Here is a 21,513-nt window from a genome sequence, read left to right on the forward strand (position 1 = left end):
AAGTATATCAGTGTCATTCAAGTACAACGTATTCTTAGAATAAATTATTCCTGTTCTGATATTAAATTTATAATTAGTATAAATATAATGAAATAACCATATTAAGAGACTCATATCATTTCGAATTCAAAGTGATAGTCATCACCATATTGACCATATATCAACTGAATGCTTTAGCTTTCAGCAACTTGATTCTTTTTTATTTTTTATTTTTTTAAAGAATACTATTACTACTATAATCTTACAGGAATTATTTAATAAGTATCGTATTCTTTACGACTTTTAAAATTTTAATGCACTCCGTACATTAGAATTTACAAGTATGAAAAGGTTTATATATATGTTTGCTTGATATTATTTTGTTTTAATTTTCACTTTTTAGTATTATTAATTTTTAGAATTCTGTGAAAGAAAAAATAAAACTAAAAAATTGTAGAAAACAATTTTTGTATTATAACTTTTCAGAAAATTTTGAAAACAATGACATTGAAACTAATAATACAAAACGTTTGTCAAATTACCTTAATTTTTAATAAAATTTTCCTTTTATTTACTTCTTTAGCTATTATTTTTAAACAAATACCCTAAATAATACTCTTCTTATAATAACTAAATAAGAAAAGTTCGTTCATACAAATAAATTTATAGTAGTGCAATAATGGAAATACAAATAAATATTTATTTCTTTTTCGTTTCTTTCCCTTATTTAAAATAGTTTAATTATAAATACAAATTTTCTGTATATTTGGTATTAAAAATAATGAATTGAATAGAAATTTAATCATATTGATGGAATTTGCACACTAATTTGGGAACCTTTGATACATATGATATAACCAAATTATTGTTGTAAGAAAGAGATGCTTTTAAAAGAAAGGAAAAAATAGGCATGCATGGAATAGCTGTCCAACTTTCTTCAAACAATAATGGAGACTTGGCGGTGCATCTTTACATTAATATTTTAATCATTTTAATTATTAATTTTAATTAATATATATTTTTTATATTTGAGATCAATAGTTAAAAATTTAAAATTATTAAAATACTGGCGTTTTAAAAATATTTAAAATTCTTCCAATAGTATATGATTGGGTTATATTGGCTACGACAACTGAAACTGTGGTGGAAGGATGCAATTATATTGTACCAGACATATATATGTCGTGTGGAAAACATTTTTCTTTAGCTAACTATGACTGCGTTTTAATTCAGATGCATTGTAACTGTAGCATTAAAACGCAAGAAAATGTAATGGCTAAGTATCTAGAAAATGTAATGCAACAAATAAAGAGGCTTATTTTTTCTTTCATTTTTTTTGGCATTAAACGCGACTAATGCCTAAAGAACCAAACTACACATAGACAAGGGAAAGAGTCCCATTGCACATCATTTGAAAGAATAGATCCTACAAAAGCAAGAGCAACAAGCACGACACAAAAATTTGGTAAATCATCAATCTTATCTTAGATGCGTGTCCTGGTTATATCATATGCAGAGATGGGACTCGCAGGTTCAGACTTCAGAGTACTTATTTTGGAGTGACGGTAATAAATCACATTCATATAGATCATCTAATGTTGCAAGTGGAAAACACAATTTAATAATACTTTGTTTTTTTTTTGGTCATTGCTCTTTGCTTTTTTTGAATGGCTTGTGGTGGACTCTTTTATTGGTTAGATGGGCCCTTAACCACAAGTTTGGGCTTTTCCTTCCAAAAATAATTGTAATGATATATTCATGTAAAGAGGGAAGAAAAACACTCAATAATTTTAAGAAAAGAAAAGCATGAGCTTATATACATATTTATACATATGATAAAGAAGCCAATGAGCCTTATCTCACATAGCATATCTTCCTCTCTCCACTTTAAAAGTCTCAAGCTCAAATTTTATTGATTGCAGTTGAGAAAAAAAAAAAGTTGATAAATGTGTGAGGATTGTGTGGGTATATTGTGTATCTAGGATTGAAGGTTGTGTTGTGTACTTAAAATTGGGGGTTGTCCAGCCTATCTGGAGTACCTAAGATTCAAATGAGTTTTTTTCTTCTTAGTGTCACTGCCATTCAAAATAAATTTTTACACCTTTAAATTATATGTTGGAACTTTTGAAATTATTTGCTGAATGGTGAAAATTTATACCTGTAAATATATTTCAATGCCTAAATGAGTGATAGATCAAAGAGGATATTAAGAATTAGAAAATGTTGTACCTCCCACGATGTAGAGTTATATAGTTGGGTATCTGATAAAGTTCTTAAAACCTCTTCAAAAATTACTTTTGAATACTTAAAAGCTTTAAACGTAACTAAGATAATATACACCCCTAAAATTGACACTCAATACAATCTTCTTATACAGTTATACCACATCGTTATGATCACCTCAGTTTCTTGAACCACCAAGCTGTATTTTACTGAATTGACTATGGTGTATGATGTGATATTTACTATATTAGAGGTTAGAATATCATTTACAATTCCAACAAAATGTCTTATTCCGTGGTGCTATAATCTCTTCACAACTTCTCCCCAATAGTTGTAAAATTATTAGAACCTTCGAAATTGTCTGCACATCTATGGAATTTTCTTTGTCTAATAATTTTTTCTTTTATATGTTTAAATTAACTATTCCCAATGTCGCGGTAAACCAAGGTCGTGGTTTTTTTCCCTTCTGAGTCCAGTCTGGAGAAAAAGTTTTGCGATATATGAGGAGCTCTTTTTGAAATTCAAAGAGATGTACAAATCAGAAGCATCTCTCCAATATCTTCCTTTCTTCTTTACTCTAGGAGGAGAAAAAAGATTTGATTTATACTAGTATTTTTATCCTACCAATCCTCCTTTTTTCAAGATGACAAAGATATTATTAATATCTTATTCTCCATTTGGGAGTAAAAAAAATGGATTTGAAACCGATTCTAAATGATGAACGTTCAACTAAAGAATTAATTGTCTACTATTCTTAAGAAATTATTATTATTTTTATTTAATTTAAGTACCCATTTTTACGGTAGTGGCTCAAAAAAATAAAAAAAATTACTTGCTTTTTATTTTCTCTCTTCTTTTATGCACCACTGTTTCACCACATGATCCTTTTCATTCTTTTTATTCCTTCCAATCTCTTTCGTCTCTTTTTCTATCATCTTACATCTCTTTCTCTATCAACCTTTTTCTACTCCATTGTTCCTTTTAATTTTTATTTTTTATAGTAAAATATTTAAACTTATTTTTATATTTAATAATAATAATTAATAATAATAATTTTTGAGTTTTGGATATGTTCAAACCCATTTATGTATCCAAATATATTATTTGGATGTGTCGCAAAAACGTATTATACTTTACTTATTTTATAATAATTGTTTGAATTTTAAATCTGTTCAAACCCATTTTTATACTCAAATATATTATTTTGAATCTGTCGCAAACGTGTATTGTACTTTGCTTATTTTACAATAATAACTTGTTTAATTAACATAGGATTTTTTATTTATCAAGCGTTATTATTGAGTAAGAAAATATCTCTATTTATAATATTTAGTAATTGTAAAGGATAATTGGTTCAAATGATTTGGCCATTATCTTTTTGATCAAATTGTGTATATAGTTAATTATAGGGGTACATATATATATATATATATATATATATATATATATATATATATATATATATATATATATATATATATATATATATCAATTAGAAATTCTAGTTGTCCTTTAACTTTCAGTCTTTAGTCAGTTCTTTTAAAGATTTATTATTATTTAACTAATTTAAATACTCATTTTCACGTATCAGTTATTCAAAAAAAAATAGGGGAGTTACTTGTTATTTATTTTCTCTCTCCTCTAAAAGTTAAATAAAGGACAATATTTAAAGAATACTGTTCATACTCTGACCTAATAAATAATGCCAGACCCAATAAAATAAAAAGACCCACCAAGAGAGGTGGCCTCAACAACACGCCCAACCTCTTCTTGCCCAAAAGCAAGTAAATGCCTTCCCAAATCTCGCCTACAATCTTTATCTTCCCTAAAAAATAGATCTCAACAAACTCCCAAGATAAAGGGAATGACTATCTATTAGAAAAGATGGAACTACTCCAACAAAAGGTGGCTATCAACTCTACTATAAATACAATGACACCCTTCATGTATAATTTACGTTCTGATATACTAAAATCCTACCTAAAGACCTTGCTAACTTAAACATCGGAGTCTCTTGCAGGTACCATCCCCACCTTCTCACAAGAAACTCAGACAAGCGGCACGGCACCAATCAAGTCGAACGCGGCCAAACAAAGGGATCTGGACCTCACGTTCAGGACCAAATTCATGGTTTAGGTAATTCTTCAACATTGGCGCGGTTATTGGAGACCTGGAATTCATCCCTTAAGATGGCGAATGACGAGCGGATATTTTATACGCTTTTTAGCATCACTTTCATATAGTTTTTAGTATGTTTTGTTTAGTTTTTATTAAGTTTTTATAGGTTTTAGTGTTAAATTCACATTTTTGGATTCTTCTTTGAGTTTGTGTGTTTTTGTATAATTTCAGGTATTTTCTGGCTGAAATTGAGGAGCTGGAGCAAAAGTCTGATTCAGAGACAGAGAAAACACTGCAGATGCTGTCCGGATCTGACCTCCCTGCACTCGGAAGAGCTTTTCTGGAGCTACAAAAGTCCAAATAGAGCATTCTCAACGGATATGAAAAGCTGACTTCCAGAGATTTCTAGCAATGTATAATAATTCATATTTTTTTTTTCAGATTTGAAGGCCCAAAAATGGCATCCAACGCTAGTCTCCTTCCCCCTTCCAGGCGTCCAGCGCCCAAGGAGAAGAGACCAGCGTCCAAACGCCCAGAGAGGACCCCCTAGCCAGCGTTCAATGCCCTAGAGGCCTCATAGCACATGGATCTCATCAAAGTTCAGCCTAAACACTCACCAAGTGGGTCCCAAAAGTAGATTTTAGCACTAAAAAGACTGTTTTACCCTTATTAGTCATTAGTTTAGTATTTAAAGTAGAAGATCACTCTTTGTTAAGGATCTTCAGCCACTTTACACATTTTTACCATTGTATTTTCCTTTCAGTATCAGTTTTTAAACCTCCTAGGTTGAGGGGAGGAGTACTGCTGAGTCCTATGAATTAATAAAAGTATTATTATTTCTCTTCGATCCGTGTTTGATTTAATTCTAAGATGTACACTCGTTTTCAACATGGTGAATAGGATGATCAGTGACAATCAGCTCTGTTCATCATACTAAGACATCGTGCCTGACAACCACCCGTGTCTACTTGGGTTTGTGTGAATACCTGACTAGAAAGCGCAAACTGCCAGCTATGTTTATACATCTCTCAGACGGCTAATCCATGACTTCGTTGGGGACTTCTCGAGACACTAGTTCAGCCGATTTCTGGGGAGATTAGGCTCTCTGTGGTAGAGGCTAGAATCCAAAGAAGCAGCATTCTCTGATCTAGAAGATTCGACCTTGTTCGTGGCATTTTGAGTAGGATCACCAGGAGAATGAACTGCTAGAGCTTCACCCTCATTCAGATTGGATGACCACGGCCACTGGCATTGATCACATATAGCCTGCCATAGAAGAAGTCATTCACAAGCAAAGAGATAGTAATACCAGAGTTAATTCAAAAAGACAAAGCCACTCCAATCCTGAACCATATTCCCATTACTGATTCCTTTCAAATATAAAAAGTAATTTATACAATATTCCTTTAATGCAATTAAGCCTCAATCCAACAACTTCTTGATTTCGCCCGACTAAGACCTGCAAGATAACCGTAGCTTTCTTCAAGCCACAATCCTCGTGGGATCGACCCTGACTCGCTCAGGTATTACTTGGATGACCCAGTGCACTTGCTGGTACAGCTGTATGAAAGTGTGGGGATTCATGCACCAGCGGACAACCAGTATGAAGATGGCCATACGACATCTGAATCTGAAGCTAAGCTCTAATCAGAGGGCAACATCCTTATACTACGTCCACTACACCAAACTCATGGTTCTCATGGGGAAGGGCCGTTAGGGAACCCCCAGCTAAGGCAGATTCATTCGAAAATCCATCACCCCGAAGATGTAGAGCCCCCTCAAATAGCAGAGATACTAGGTCTAGTCCGTGACCAACAAGAACGACTAGAATAGCTCGAGCATGAACCTGAGCGGCAACGAGAAATAGAACAGAAATTTCGGAGGGAAGTAAGACGACAGAGGGAGCTAGAAGAAAGGCTCTTGAAGTTAGAAGCCGACCTTCGCAATCGAAATAACCGGGCCAATCGGGAAGAAATCCCTCTAGGTGGAGAAGATTCATTCATAGAAGAGATCATGCGAGCCAAAGTTCCTAGAAACTTCAAAACTCCTGACATGGATCTCTACGACGAAACAACCTAGTTGAGGCATGGTGCATGAATTTGTTACATGTTAATGTTAATGTTACTAAAAGAGTTGCTTTCCAAATTCGCACAACTAACCAGCAAGTGCACTGGGTTGTCTAAGTAATACCTTACGTGAGTAAGGGTCGAATCCCACGGAGATTGTTGGTTTGAAGCAATCTATGTTTATCGTGTAAATCTTAGTCAGGATAATAATAATTATTAGCAGTTTGAATTGTAGAAGATAAAAGGGCATAAAATAAATACTTGTTGTAAAATAATGGAGAATATGTTGGAGTTTTGGAGATGTTTTGGCGTCTGAATCTCTGCTTTCCTCTGTCTTCTGGTTCACGCACGCACGTCCTCCTATGGCAAGCTGTATGTAGGGGGTCACCGTCGTCAATGGCTACATCCCATCCTCTCAGTGAAGAATATGCTCACATGCTCTGTCACAGCACGGCTAATCATCTGTCGGTTCTCGATCATACTGGAATAGGATTCTTCATCCTTTTGCGTCTGTCACTAACGCCCAGCACTCGCGAGTTTGAAGCTCGTCACAGTCATTCGATCATTGAATCCTACTCGGAATACCACAGACAAGGTTTAGACTTTCCGGATTCTCATGAATGCCGCCATCAATTCTAGCTTATACCACGAAGATTCTGATTAAGAGATCTAAGAGATACTCATTCAATCGAATATAGAACGGAGGTGGTTGTCAGGCACACGTTCATAGGTTGAGAATGGTGATGAGTGTCACGGATCATCACCTTCGTCACACTTAAGCGCGAATGAACATCTTAGATAGGAACAAGCATGTTTGAATGGAAAACAGAAATACTTGCATTAATTCATCGAGATACAGCAGAGCTCCTCACCCCCCAACAATGGGGTTTAGAGACTTATATCGTCAAAATGCAAAGTTCAGATCTAAAAATGACATGAGATACAAAATAAGTCTCTAAAAGTTGTTTAAATACTAAACTAGTAAACTAGGTTTACAGAAAATGAGTAAACTAAGATGGATAGTGCAGAGATCCACTTCTGGGGCCCACTTGGTGTGTGTTGGGGCTGAGACTTAAGCTAATCACGTGCATAGGCTTGTTTTGGGCGTTCAACGCCAGCTTTGGATCCTTTTCTGGCGTTGAACTCCAACCTGTAACTTGTTTCTGGCGCTGGACGCCAGACTGTAACATGGAACTGGCGTTGAACGCCAGTTTACATCGTCTATCTTTGAGCAAAGTATGGACTATTATATATTGCTGGAAAGCCCTGGATGTCTACTTTCCAACGAAATTGGAAGCGTGCCATTTGAAGTTTTGTAGCTCGATAAAATTCATTTTGAGTGCAGGGAGGTCAGAATCCAACAGCATCAGCAGTCCTTTTTCAGCCTGAATCAAATCCTTGCTCAGCTCCCTCAATTTCAGTCAGAAAATACCTGAAATCACAGAAAAATACACAAACTCATAGTAAAGTCCAGAAATATGAATTTTGCCTAAAAACTAATAAAAATATACTAAAAACTAATTAAAACACTCTAAAATCTACATGAAATTACTTTCAAAAAGCGTATAAAATATCCGCTCATCAAGGCACCATCTTAGCAACTTTAAAAGTATGATGTACCTAGCTAACGCCTCTGATGCCAACCGTTACAAATCTTTCCTGACTACTTTGATGAAAATGGCCATGAAGTGGTTTGATAACCTACCCTCTAGGTCGGTAACTGGCTTTGACGACCTGGCTAGAAAATTTTTAACCAGATTCTCTATCCAAAAGGATAAAACAAAGCACTCCTCGAGCTTTCTGGGAGTCAAGCAAGAGGTCGGGAAAACCCTCTAAGACTACATGGAAAGGTTCAACAAGGCATGCTTGGAGATTCAGAATTCACCCACTAAGGCCATCATCATGGCATTAGTCAACGACCTTAGAGAAGGGCCATTCTCTTAGTCCATATCCATGTGGCACCCAATTTCCCTGAACAAAGTCAAAGAAAGGGCAAAAAAATATATCAATATGGAGGAGAATTTCCCACTCAAGAAACCTTTTCCACGACCAAATCTGCCCTATTAAGCTCGAGAAAAGGAAAAAGAGCCTAAGAAGAAGGAAAAATAACACTTAGAAAAGCTCCGATGATACCACAGCTACACTCCCCTTAGAGTCTCTCTAGTGAATGTTTACAAAGAGATATGCCACACAGAGAAGCTTCCACCTCCTCGTCTGATCAAACATAAAAAGGCAGGAAGTCGGATAGAATACTGCCAATGAATGCTATGACTTGAAGAATGTCATAGAAAAATTGGCCAGAGAAGGCCGATTAGAAAGATACTTGGCTGATAGATCGGGCGACCTGAGGAAGAGAAGAAGGGAAGAAGATAAAGGATGACAAGAACTTTCACCTCAGACCCCCCTCCAAAACGACACAAAGATATGATAAATGGAGAATTTGTTGGAGAAGGAATGACAAATTCATTACAGAAAAGGTATCTCAAGGAGGTATACCAAATCGGGGAGGAGAACAGGCTGCCCGATGTGCCTACTGATGAAGCGGTAACCATCAGTCTAGATTTTATCAACAAAGATTATGTCATAGTATAGTCCTAAACCGACGAATAACCCCTTGATCAAATTTTAATATGTTTGTCATAGATTCAACCCCAATAAAAAGTAACCGAGAGTAATGGTCTCGGGTCGTCCTCAAGAGAATGGGCAAGCATATGTATCAATATTGGTTAGAATTCCAGGGTTGAAAGATATATGAGCAAGAATTTAAACTTCTAAAGCTTAGCATGCAAGAAACTTAAAGTGTAAGAAACTAAATCAAAGCAATTAAAGCAAGGTATAAGTAAGTGCAATCTAACAAGATAACATATAAATCTACTTCTATTCTAGAACTAAGTAAACAACCAAACTAACTATAACAAGAATCAAGTAATTGGGATTTTTGGATTTCAAATATGAATTATAAAAAGGATTCTTGGCTAAGGCATAGAAATTGGGATCATCATTCTTGTCTAATAACCATATATTGACAATTATGAGGAACCAAGCCCATCAAGTCTACTTCTACAAGTGAAGTATGTCAAATAGGCTTGATCAACTTCAACTCATAAGTCCTAATCTAACTACCAATTGGCTTAGTAGTAGATTAGTCTCAATGGGTATCAATTTGACCAACAAGGGTTCTTAAATTACCAATTCAATTAGACCCAATGACTCAAGGTCACCCAATTCCCTTAGCCTAGGCCAGGAGTATAGAAAACTACTCCATAATCAAAGGAAACATTTCATCAAACACATGGTAGGCACTAACTAAAGACATATTTAAATTGCAAAATTAACTAGAAATTACAATTACCCACTAACAATTATCAATAGAAAGCAACTCAAGTAACACTATAAACATTAATGCACTAATAGAAATTCAAAATCAATAAAGTTCATAAAATCAGAAGAAAAGGGAAAATAACAAGAAAACACAATTCCAAGACAAGATCTAAACAAAATTATGACTAGAGAACTAAGGTTAAGTAATTGAAACTAGAATTAACAAGGCCCAATTTAGAAATTCAACAAAGAAAGATCAAAACAAACTAAAACCTAGAGAGAAGTAAGAGTTTCTCTCTCTAAGAAACAAGAACTAAAAACTAGCTAAAATTATGTGTAGGTTGTGTATGATTGATTCCCCCTTCTCCCATTAATTCTTGGGTCTTTTCCATTCAGAATCAAGTTGGATTTGGGCCTAGAGTCTCTTAGAAATCGCCAGCCACATTTTCCATTAATGAGTCACGTGCTGGGCGTCACGCGTGCGCGTCATAAGAACTCCACCGGCCATGCGTACGGGTCAGTCAAGCGTGCGTGTCAGCCAGTGCTGCACTATGCCACGCGTACGTGTCATTCACGCGTGCGCGTCGGTACCAACTTCTCCAAAGCTGTATTCTTCATGTTCTTTCCACTTTTGGATACTTCCTTTCCATCTTCTAAGCCCTTCTTACCCTATAGATCCTGAACCCACTTAATAAACACATCACGGCATTGAATGGTAATAGAAGAGGATTAAAATTTAGCATTTTTAAGGTTAAATAAGCATGTTTTAAACTATGAAGAACAATTAGGAAGGAATCACAAAAACATGCAATTTATATGAATAAGTGTGAAAAATGTTGATAAAACCCACCAATTCTACACAAGATAAACCCTAAAATTGGGGTTTATCAAAACTCCCCACACTTAAACTAAGCATGTCCTCATGCTAAGAATTAAAAGACCAAAGAACATAGGAGAATGAGAATTATGAAATGCAATTTACCTACATGGATGCAACTAATGCAAATGCTTTTACCCATTTGGTTAAAGTAAATCAATCTCCTAAGAGCATATGTGAACACATAAGGCTAAAAGTAGTGTGATGATGAGTAAACTCCACTAATCTAAACTCCAAAATAAAGTATGAGTGAACTTTCAATATAAAAGCTTGTGAAAGTGGAGAACATGATATCGAGCATCGAACCCTCACCAAAAGTGTATATGCACTCTCGTCACTCAAGTGTTTGAGGGTTGATTCTTTCGATTCTCATCTAATATTACTTTCCAAGGCTTGTTCTTCTTCTACCAATCAACATATGTTCAATGCATCAATACTAATATCAAGAGGTCTTTTCAAGGGTTATAATGGGGTTATGGTCAAGGTAGGGTTGTATTTGGTTAAGTGGACTAAAATTTGAATCTTTGATTAACCTAAACTTCCCACATAACCTAAGACAATTCCTATAACTACAATGTAAAGCCTAACTACCCATTATTTACCCTTTCTTACATACTCATGCATCCTCCTTTTAAGTACAACCCATATGCATTGTCATTACCATTTTACTTTGGCCACTTTGTTCCCTTTTATTGCTTTCTTTCTTTTTCTCTCTTTTTTTTCCTTCATTCATTTTTCTTTTTTTTTGTTGGGGGTATTTTGTCCCCTTTTTCTTTCTATCTACACAAGACACTAATGCATATGGTTTATGTAATAAATGCATGGATATGTACCCAAATTCTTTTCAAAATTTTTTTTCAACAAGACTCATGAGATGTCCAAATTGCCCAATTAATGTTCCCAATCTTCAAGATCTTTAAAAATACAAAAAAAATCACTTTTACCTCACCTAATGTTCCCAAGCTTTCCTATACTAAAATGATATACACTCCCACTAGTCTAAGCTAATCAAAGATACAAATGAAGTACATTTATTGTTTTTCGGTTTAAGGCTAGTAATGTGCTAAATTTAAGAACAAAGGGGATTAACATAAGCTCAAAATCCTTCTCCTCCGGGTGCATCCTCAAGAAGATACACCTCCAAATCCTTTGGTGACTTATAACCATGATACTTTTTCCCCTATGGCCGTTCATTTTGAATGTTGCTCCACTTTGAGGGTGGAATAGCTCAACCACTCCGTAGGGCTTCACTTCTTTCACTTTAAAAGGGCCATCCTACCTTGAATGGAGCTTTCCGGATATGAACCTAAGTCTTGAATTGTATTGAAGAACCTCATTACCCTCTTGAAAATCCTTCTTTCGGATATAGTGATCATGAAATGCCTTAGTCTTTTCCTTATAGAACCTTGCATTCTCATAAACTTCTATCCTAAGACATTCAAGTTCTTCTTATTGCAACTTCTTTGCTATGCCCGCCTTAGTGAAGTCCATGTTGCATTGCTTAACCGCCCAATAGGCCTTATGTTCAATCTCAACTGGGAGGTGACACGCCTTCTCACAGACAATCTGAAAGGGGCTCATCCCTAACGGAGTCTTATAGGCCATCCTATACGCCCACAAGGCATCTCCTGACCGAGAACTCCAATCCTTCCTTTGTGGATTCACGACTTTTTCCAAAATTCTCTTTATCTCTCGATTGGATACCTCTACTTAGCCGTTAGTTTGGGGGTGGTAAGCAATTGCAACCTTGTGTAGTATCCTATATCGCTTGAGTAATGCTTCCATCTTCTTGTTACAAAAGTGAGTACCTTGGTCGCTCACGATTGCTCGTGGCGACCCATAACGGCATACAATATTATTTCTAATGAAAGAAACCACAGTATTTGCATCATCAAGGCGGGTAAAAATCGCTTCCACCCACTTTGAATCAACCGCCAATAGAATGTAAAGATATCCACTTGAGTTAGAAAATGGTCCCACAAAATCTATTCCCCATACATAAAAAATTTCACAAAAAAACATTGGTTGTTGAGGCATCTCATCTTTTTGGGATGCATTTCCTGACTTATGACATTGATGACATAACAAACAATACTGGTTTGCATCTTTGAACAATGTCGGCCACCAGAATCAACAATCTAAAACTTTTTTTGCTGTTCGTTGGGGGCCAAAGTGTCCACCACACTCGGATAAATGACAAAATTCAAGAATAGATTGGAATTTCGGCTCCGGAACACATCTAGGAATCATTTGATCCGCCCTCCGTTTCCACAAGTGAGGGTCATCCCAAATGTAGTACTTGGAATCACTCCTCAACTTGTCTCTTTGATGTTTTGAAAAATTGGGAAGGAAGACATTGGCAACCAAGTAATTCGCCATAGGTGCAAACCAAAGAAGGCTATTCGAAATAGCATGCAAACCATCCAAAGGAAACGAATCATCAATTTGGAAATGGGTCATATTTAAGATTTTTAAGGCGGCTTAGATGGTCCGCAACTAATTTCTTCGATCCCTAATTTCAACATCAAATTCTTGCAAGAGCAAGATCCAACAAATGAGTCTAGGTTTCAATTCATTCTTTGTCAACAACTACTTTAAGGCCGCATGATCCGTATACACCACTATTTTTGTGCCTAGCAAATATGATCTAGATCTGTCTAATGCATGAAGAACCGCTAAAAGCTCTTTCTCCGTAGTGGTGTAATTGGATTGCGCCGCATCCAATGTCTTAGAAGAATAAGCAACAATGTAAGGGAGTTTACCCTCGCGCTGTGCAAGCGCGGCACCCGCAGCATGATTGGAGGCATCACACATAATTTCAAATGGTTGTGTCTAATCGGGTCCTCTTACAATGGGTGCTGTGGTAAGGGAATCCCGTAGCCTTTCAAATGCTTCCTTGTAAGCATCATCAAACTCAAATTCCACATCTTTCTGTAACAAGCGGGATAGTGACAAGGCAATCTTGCTAAAATCCTTAATTAAGCACTTGTAAAACCCTGCATGTCCTAGAAAAGAGTGGACCTCCCTCTCAGAAGAGGGATAAGGCATACTAATAATGACATCAACCTTGGCAGTGTCAACTGAAATGCCTTTATCAGAAACAACGTGTCTTAACACTATACTTTGTCTTAACAATCGCATTTTATAAACAATAATGAATCTCACCGGAACATAAGGAAGAAAACAGAAACCACTAGATTTAGTCATTATTATTATTATAATAATAACAATAATAATCTAGCTATATAAAATGGAGTAGAATAATGTAACCAAATCAAATCAAGATATTGCTAAAAATAGATAGCATTACATGACTTTTTTTCTCAAAGCAAAAAATTCGCTCCTTTTTTTCATTAAATTTCGTTACCTAAACAGCAGAGAAAAGCGAGTAGAGCGCAATGCACAACAAAGTGAGCTAAGACGCAAAGCTGAGAGAGTAAAGTGCTCACCAGTTTGAACCTTAGCGACAGCATTCCTGAAGAAGCCAGAAACAGAACCGTCGGAGAGTGATTTCTCGGGGTAGAGAACGGGCTTCTAAATCTGCAGCGGAGGAGGCTGAACGGGAGGCGGGGAGATCTTGTTGGGGCAAGGTGGGAGGACGACAGGAGGTTCGGCGGGCTTGGGAATAGAAAGCGGTGTCATGAAGACAGTGTAAGGCCCGATTTTGCCGATGAATGGTGGCGGCGTAGATTCTGCGTTGCTAGGAGGCATTGCAGCGACAGAGAGATTAGAATCACAGTGGGCTTTTGAGAAAGAGAAAAACAAAAGAAAAGAAAAAAAGAGATAGAGCTAAAGACGAAGATGAAGATAGAGGGAGTGAGGAGTGAGGAGTGGAGAGTGTAGTGAGAGAGAGAGAGAGAGAGAGTTATGTGTTCACACTTTTCACACAAACCAAGTTGGGGGAATAGGGATGGGGGTTTGGTTGGATGTTTGATCTTTTTCTTCTCTTTTTATGTACTTTCCCACCCCCATTCTTTTCTTCCCAATAACTCTTCCTTTTTCACTACTAATTATTTAATTATTTTGTTAATTAAACCTTTAATTCACTTCTCCATTCCTAATTTCCAATGATTTTCATTCTCATTAAGACATTAACCTCTCCCAGGCCTCATAAAGTGTTTCACCATCTTGCTGTCTGAAAGTTTGCACCTCAGCTCTTAGTCTGTTGACTCTCTGCGGAGGGTAGAATCTTGCTAGAAATTCGTTCACAATGTCATCCCATGTAGTCAAGCTCTCCTTGGGAAATGCTTCCAACCACGTTGCTACCTTATTTCTGAGTGAGAAAGGGAACAAAAGTAGCTTGTAGGTGTCAGGGTGTACACCATTGGACTTCACAGTGTCACAGATCCTCAAGAATGTAGTGAGATGTTGGTTTGGGTCCTCTTGGGCACCTCCTCCATATGAACAATTATTCTGGACAAGTGTGATGAGTTGAGGTTTCAACTCAAAGTTGTTAGCATGGATTGTTGGCTTCAGAATGCTGCTGCCACAGTTTCCTGGATTTGGGTTGATGTAGGAGCCTAAGACTCTCCTCTCTTGCCCAACATAATTGCCAGCATCCTCTCCAACATTGTTATGCACCTCTTCCTCCATAGTACTTCTCAGATCTTCCTCCACTACTTCCTCTCCGACTATGCCTTTGCCTCTTGCTTCCCTCCTTAATCTAAGGAAGGTTCTCTCAGGTTCACTATCGAAGGAGGATGAAATTTCTCCCCTTCTACCTGTCATACATTCAACAAACAGCAAGTAGAGAAAAAGTGATGGAATCACTCTAGTTAAGATTAGTGGTTAGCTTAGTTGATGCAATTAATCAAACAGTTAGAAGAATGGGAATATGAACAATGAATAAATGTAATGATCAAATTAAAAATAAAACAGAATGGAAAAGAAGAAAGTTAAAAGAAGAATAACAAGGTAATTAAAATGCTTAATCTAGCTCTCCAATCAATTTAATCATTGTCAAATTCAAACCAATCCCCGGCAACGATACCAAAAAACTTGATGACCGGATTTTACTCCCCATAAAAAAAATAATGAATCCGTTCTTTGGGCAAGCGCACCAAAATTATCGTCAAGTAATAACCCACAATGGAGTGGGATCGTATCCACAGATATTGGTAGATTTGAGAAATTTTAATCAATTGGTGAATTAGTCAAGCTAAAGCGAATAGATTGTGATTGCAGAATTATAAATGGGCAGAAATATAAATGGCTCAAAGTTAAATAAAAGCAATAAAGTGCAGAAGAAGAAATGGCAATAATGTAAAGTGCAGAAACATAAATGACTTAATTGTAAATGGGAAGGGGGATTTGCAGAATGTAAAGAAAGCTATAAAGAATGTAGAAGATAAGAATAGGGGAATTCACTGAGATCAGGAGATGTTGTCTCTTTTAGATTAAATCCAGCTCATATCCTCTTCAATCATGCAACTCATTGACCTCTTGGCAATCATGATTGATTGAGCCCCAATCCCTTGGTGACTCAATCTCGCAAATCTTGATCAATAGCCAATTCCTTGGTCTAATTGCTCATGAAGAGAGATATGCTTGGTCCCTGATTATACCACACATCATCATAGGTCCAAGTAGAGGGAGGATTATATGTCACCATATCCAAACACCAAAACCCAGATACTACTCAAGTGTGAGAAGGGATTTCTAGCATGATTTCGTGTTTCCTTTTCCAAGGTCCCCATGAAACCCATTTTGTATTCAATCTCTTTTCCAAGATAATTGAACTCTAGTCATTAAAGCGAAATTCCTTCTAGCAAATCAAAGAGAAGATGAAGAGAAGAAGAAATTAACTATCATTAATCCATCAAGTACAACAGAGCTCCCTCTCTCAATGAGAGGGAATTTAGCTACTCGTAGCTCAGAGAAAAGTACCAGAGATGGAAGAGATGATAAAGTGAAAAAAGTAAATCTAACTAAAAACTCTACTCCCCAACTGTTTAACCCCTTTCTCAATACTTTCAGGGATTATTTATACTACTCCTAGCACTAGAAATAAAGAAAATACAAAAGTGAAAAGGAAAATACAACTTGGAGGGAAAAGAAACTCAATAAACATGATCTCCCAGCTGGCGTGTGACTGGCGCTTCAGTGGCGTGCCACGCCCAGCTCTAAATCTGGCTTGGCGTGCCACGCCCAACTCTTCAAATGGCACACCCCCTTCATTGGCATCCCTGGCGTGCCACGCCTTCGAGCCCAAGTGGCACGCCTAGGGTTCTTTAAGCACTTGTGTAGCCTGTCGTGCCACGCCTTCGACCTCAAGTGGCATGCCCAGGCCTTCTCCTTCTTCTTCTTGCTTCTGGAAAGTTGAACTAGCGTGACACGCCCAGGGTCTAGCGTGCCACGCCCATTATGTGTGCTTGGTCCTTCTCTCTGGAAAATTGAACTAGCGTGGCACGCCCAGCGTCTGGCGTGCCACGCCCATTTGTGTGCTTGGTTCCTTCACTAGCGTGCCACGCCCATGACTCAAGTGGCACGCCCAGGTCTTCTTCTTGTTGATTGGTGATGCTGGCGTGCCATGCCTGAGACTCAAGTGGCACACCTAAGTGAGAAATAGTGGTTGGCGTGCCACGCCTTCGACACCAAGTGGCACACCCATATAGTTGGCCTCCCATCTCCCTCTCTGGAAAATATAACTGGCGTGCTACGCCCAGGGTCTGGCGTGCCACACCCAGCATATTGCCATGGTCTAGTAACTGGCGTGCTACGCCTAGTCCTTCAAGTGGCACACCCAAGTGAAATTCTAGAGCTGGCGTGCCACGCCTTCGATACCAAGTGGCACGCCCAGCTTTGCTTTGGCTTCCTTGAGTGTTGGCGTGCCACGCCTAGATGCTCAAGTGGCACGCCCAATGCTTGGGCCTTTTTCTTTGTCTCTGGAAATTTGTACTAGCGTGCCATGCTCAAGTGGCACGCCCATTTTGTGTGGCTCTTTTAAGCTTGGCGTGCCATGCCTGGCTCTTCAAGTGGCACGCCCAAGTGACTTTTGAAGCTGGCGTGCCACGCCTTCGATACCAAGTGGCACGCCCAGGTGATGATCCCTTCTGGAGTGATGAACTGGCATGCCATGCCCCATGGCTCAAGTGGCATGCCCATAGTATGTGATGGGCTAGGCGTGCCACGCCTAGCCTGGCGTGCCACGCCCCTTTAGTGGCATTCATTATTGCTCTCTGGAAAACTACACTGGCGTGCCACGTCCAGCTCCTAGCATGCCACGCCCATGTAATTTCTTGAGAATCCCATCTGGACTTTAACACCAGCGTGCCTCGCCCAGCTCCTGGCGTGCCATGCTGAAGAACTGAAGATTGATGGTTTAGAAGTTATAGTAAACTCTCGTTGTAAGTATAGTTACTAAACCAAGCAATCAGCCTTTCTTACAAACATTTTGGTTGTCACAAGTAGAAAACCCCTTTAAAATTGATAACCGAGTATTTAAACCTCGGGTCGTCTTCTCAAGGAATTCAGGGAGGTATGTTCTTATTATTGGTTATGAATCTTGTAAATTAGGGGTTTTAGAAATAAGGAGGAGGTATGACAAGTAATTTAAATGGCAATTAAAATAAATAAATAACTGTAAATAAACTTTTGGCAAGGTATAAGAACTGGAAGTCCTATCCTGGTTATTCTTATCAATTATGATGAGGATTGAATTTTTGTCCCACTTTGTTAACCTCTAACTATGAAGGTAAGTTAAGTGGATGAATTAATTTCGAATCCTCAAGTCCTAGTCTTTCCTTGGGAAAGGCTAGAGTTATTGGATCTCGAATTAATTCTTGAAGAATTCCAATTTTCAATCAACAATGAGTTTGACAACTCAATAGTCACCAATTAATCAACCAAAGCCAAAAGGGGAGAAATTCTACTTGACTGAAAATAATTTGGATAAATCGAGAACATTAATAAATTAAAGAAAGAAATCATAAGTCTGAAATACCTCAAGATATATTAAATAGAAAATCAAATGTAACATGGAAAAGTTCATAAATTAAATTAGAAAAATAAATAAAAGAAACATTGAACCTGATAAAAAGAAACAATCTTGAAAGCAAAGAAATCCTAAATCCTAATCCTAAGAGAGAGGAGAGAGCCTCTCTCTCTAGAAAACTACATCTAAAACTAAAATTATGAATTATGAGAGCATGATTATGAATAGATGCATTCCCCCACTTTATAACCTCTAATCTGTGCTTTCTATACTTAGATCTGGGCCAAAAGGGCTTCAGAAATCGCTGGGAGTGTTTTCTATAATTTCTGGTACGTGGCCTCTGTAACGCGTCCGCGTGGGTCATGCGGTCGCGTCATCTGGAATTTTCCGTGTCACGCGATCGCGTCAGTCATGCGTGCGCGTCATATGCATTTCGCTCAAGGCGCGCGATCGCGTCAATCACGCGGTCGCGTCACTACCTTTTCGCGCTAGCACGCGGCTGCATCGTCCATGCGATCACATCGCTGCCAGTTTCTTCAAAAACTCTGTTTTATGCTTTCCTTCCATTTTTGCATGCTTCCTTTCTATCCTCTGAGCCATTCCTGCCCTATAATATCTGAAAACACTTAACACACATATCAAGGTATCTAATGGTAATAAGAGAGGATTAATAATAAACAAATATAAGATCAAAGAAGCATGTTTTCAATCATAGCACAAAATCAGGAAGGAAAATGTAAAACATGCGAATTGTATGAATAAGTGAGTAAAGAGTTGATAAAAACCACTCAATTGAGCATAAGATAAACCATAAAATAGTGGTTTATCAACCTCGCCACACTTAAACAATAGCATGTCCTCATGCTAAACTCAAGAGAAACTATAAAGAGATAAAGAGGAATGATAGAATATATGAGATGCAACCTATGAATGCAACTAAATGCAAAATGTTTCTACCTACTTGGTTAAAAATAAATAAGCTCTTCAAGACAAACACAAATCAGATTTCATTAATTCAAATTATACAATAAAAGACAAGTAAACTTGTAAGAAGATAGCTCATGAAAGCAGGGAACATAGAATCAAGCATTGAACCCTCACTGCTAGTGTATATCACTCTAATCTCTCAAGTGTCTAGGGTTAATCACTCTACTCTTCTCTAATCATGCTTTCTAAACTTTGTTCTTCATCTAACCAATCAACAAATATTTAGCATACAAATGCAAACATCATGAGGTCTTTTCAAGGTTGTAATGGGGCTAAGGTAAAGGTGAGGATATATATATGGCTAAGTGAGGTATGAATTGAATCTTTGACTAGTCTAAGTTCTCACCTAACATACATACACTCTCTATGTAATTCAAAAATCATGCTCAGCTACCCATAATTCCCACTTTTGTATGATTCCCATACTCATGTACCAAATTTTTTATATTTCTTTACTTTTATCACATGTGCATTGATCTTTTATTAAACTTTAATATTGGGGTAATTTTGTCCCCTTATTTATTTATTTATTCATTGAATATTTTTGGATTTTTATCTTTTTTTTTCTGAAACATAAACACAACATATATTAATGCACATGGTATTTTAGTTTAATTTGGTTTCACATGAGCATGCTCCCAAATTCCTGATTTATTCTTATTAATTTAATCCTTTCCTATCAACCCATGTTTCCATGTTTTCCCACACTTAGTTGATACATAATCTCTATCTTAAGCTAACCAAAGATTCAATTTGGGATTTTTACTTTTGTTTTTCTGCTTAAGGCTAGTGATGTGGTTATAGAACAGAAGGGGATTAAAAGGCTCAAGGTGACTAACAAGGGTGATGTAAAGGGTAGGCTTATTTAGGATAAGTGAGCTAAAATCAATTAATGGCCTCAATCATATGCAAACATGTAAATACACTAAATATTGGACATATGTAATGGAACAAAGCAAAGATTGCAATCATAGTGAAGAAAACAAACAAGAAAAATATTCATGGTTAAATAATTTAACCATATAAATAAGCTCAAAGTCTCACAGGTTGTGTGTTCTTTGGCTCAAAAACCATGTTCCAAATACAACTTCAAACAAATTTAACACATAAATAAAAAATTTTAATTTTTAATTTAAATTAGTGAAATTTTTTTCAAAAATAGGGTCTTAAAAGAACTTTATTATTTTAACAAAGTACTAACTAAATGCAAACAATCAACTACACATGCAATCTATTACGCAATGCAACAATGAACAAACAAAGAAAATAGAATATTGGTGTTGAGAAGAGAATAACTAACCCGTGGAGACCGGTATTGACCTCCCCACACATAAAGATTGCACCGTCCTCGGTGCATGCTGAGATGTGCAGGTGGACGGTGATGAGCGGATAATTTATACGCTTTTTGGCATTGCTTTTAGTATGTTTTTAGTATATTTTAGTTAGTTTTTATTACATTTTTATTAGTTTTTAGTTAAAATTCACTTTTCTGGGATTTACTATGAGTTTGTGTATTTTTCTGTGATTTCAGGTATTTTCTGGCTGAAATTGAGGGACCTGAGCAAAAATCTGATTCAGAGGCTGAAAAGGACTGCAGATGCTGTTGGATTCTGACCTCCCTGCACTCGAAGTGAATTTTTTGGAGCTACAGAAGCCCAATTGGCGCGCTCTTAATTGCTTTGGAAAGTAGGCATCCTGGGCTTTCCAGCAATGTATAATAGTCCATACTTTGCTCGAGATTTGATGGCCCAAACCGGCGTTTCAAATCAGCTTTAGAAATCCCGGCGTTAAACGCCGGAACTGGCACAAAAATTGGAGTTAAACGCCCAAACTGGCATAAAAGCTGGCGTTTAACTCCAGAAAAAGTCTCTACACATGAAAGCTTCAATGCTCAGCCCAAGCACACACCAAGTAGACCCCGGAAGTGGATTTTTACGTCATTTAATCATTTCTGTATACCCTAGGTTACTAGTTCACTATTAATAGAACCTTTTGATATTGTATCTCTA

This window comes from Arachis stenosperma, chromosome 10 (genome assembly GCF_014773155.1).
Source record: "Arachis stenosperma cultivar V10309 chromosome 10, arast.V10309.gnm1.PFL2, whole genome shotgun sequence".
Lineage (NCBI taxonomy): Eukaryota > Viridiplantae > Streptophyta > Magnoliopsida > Fabales > Fabaceae > Arachis > Arachis stenosperma.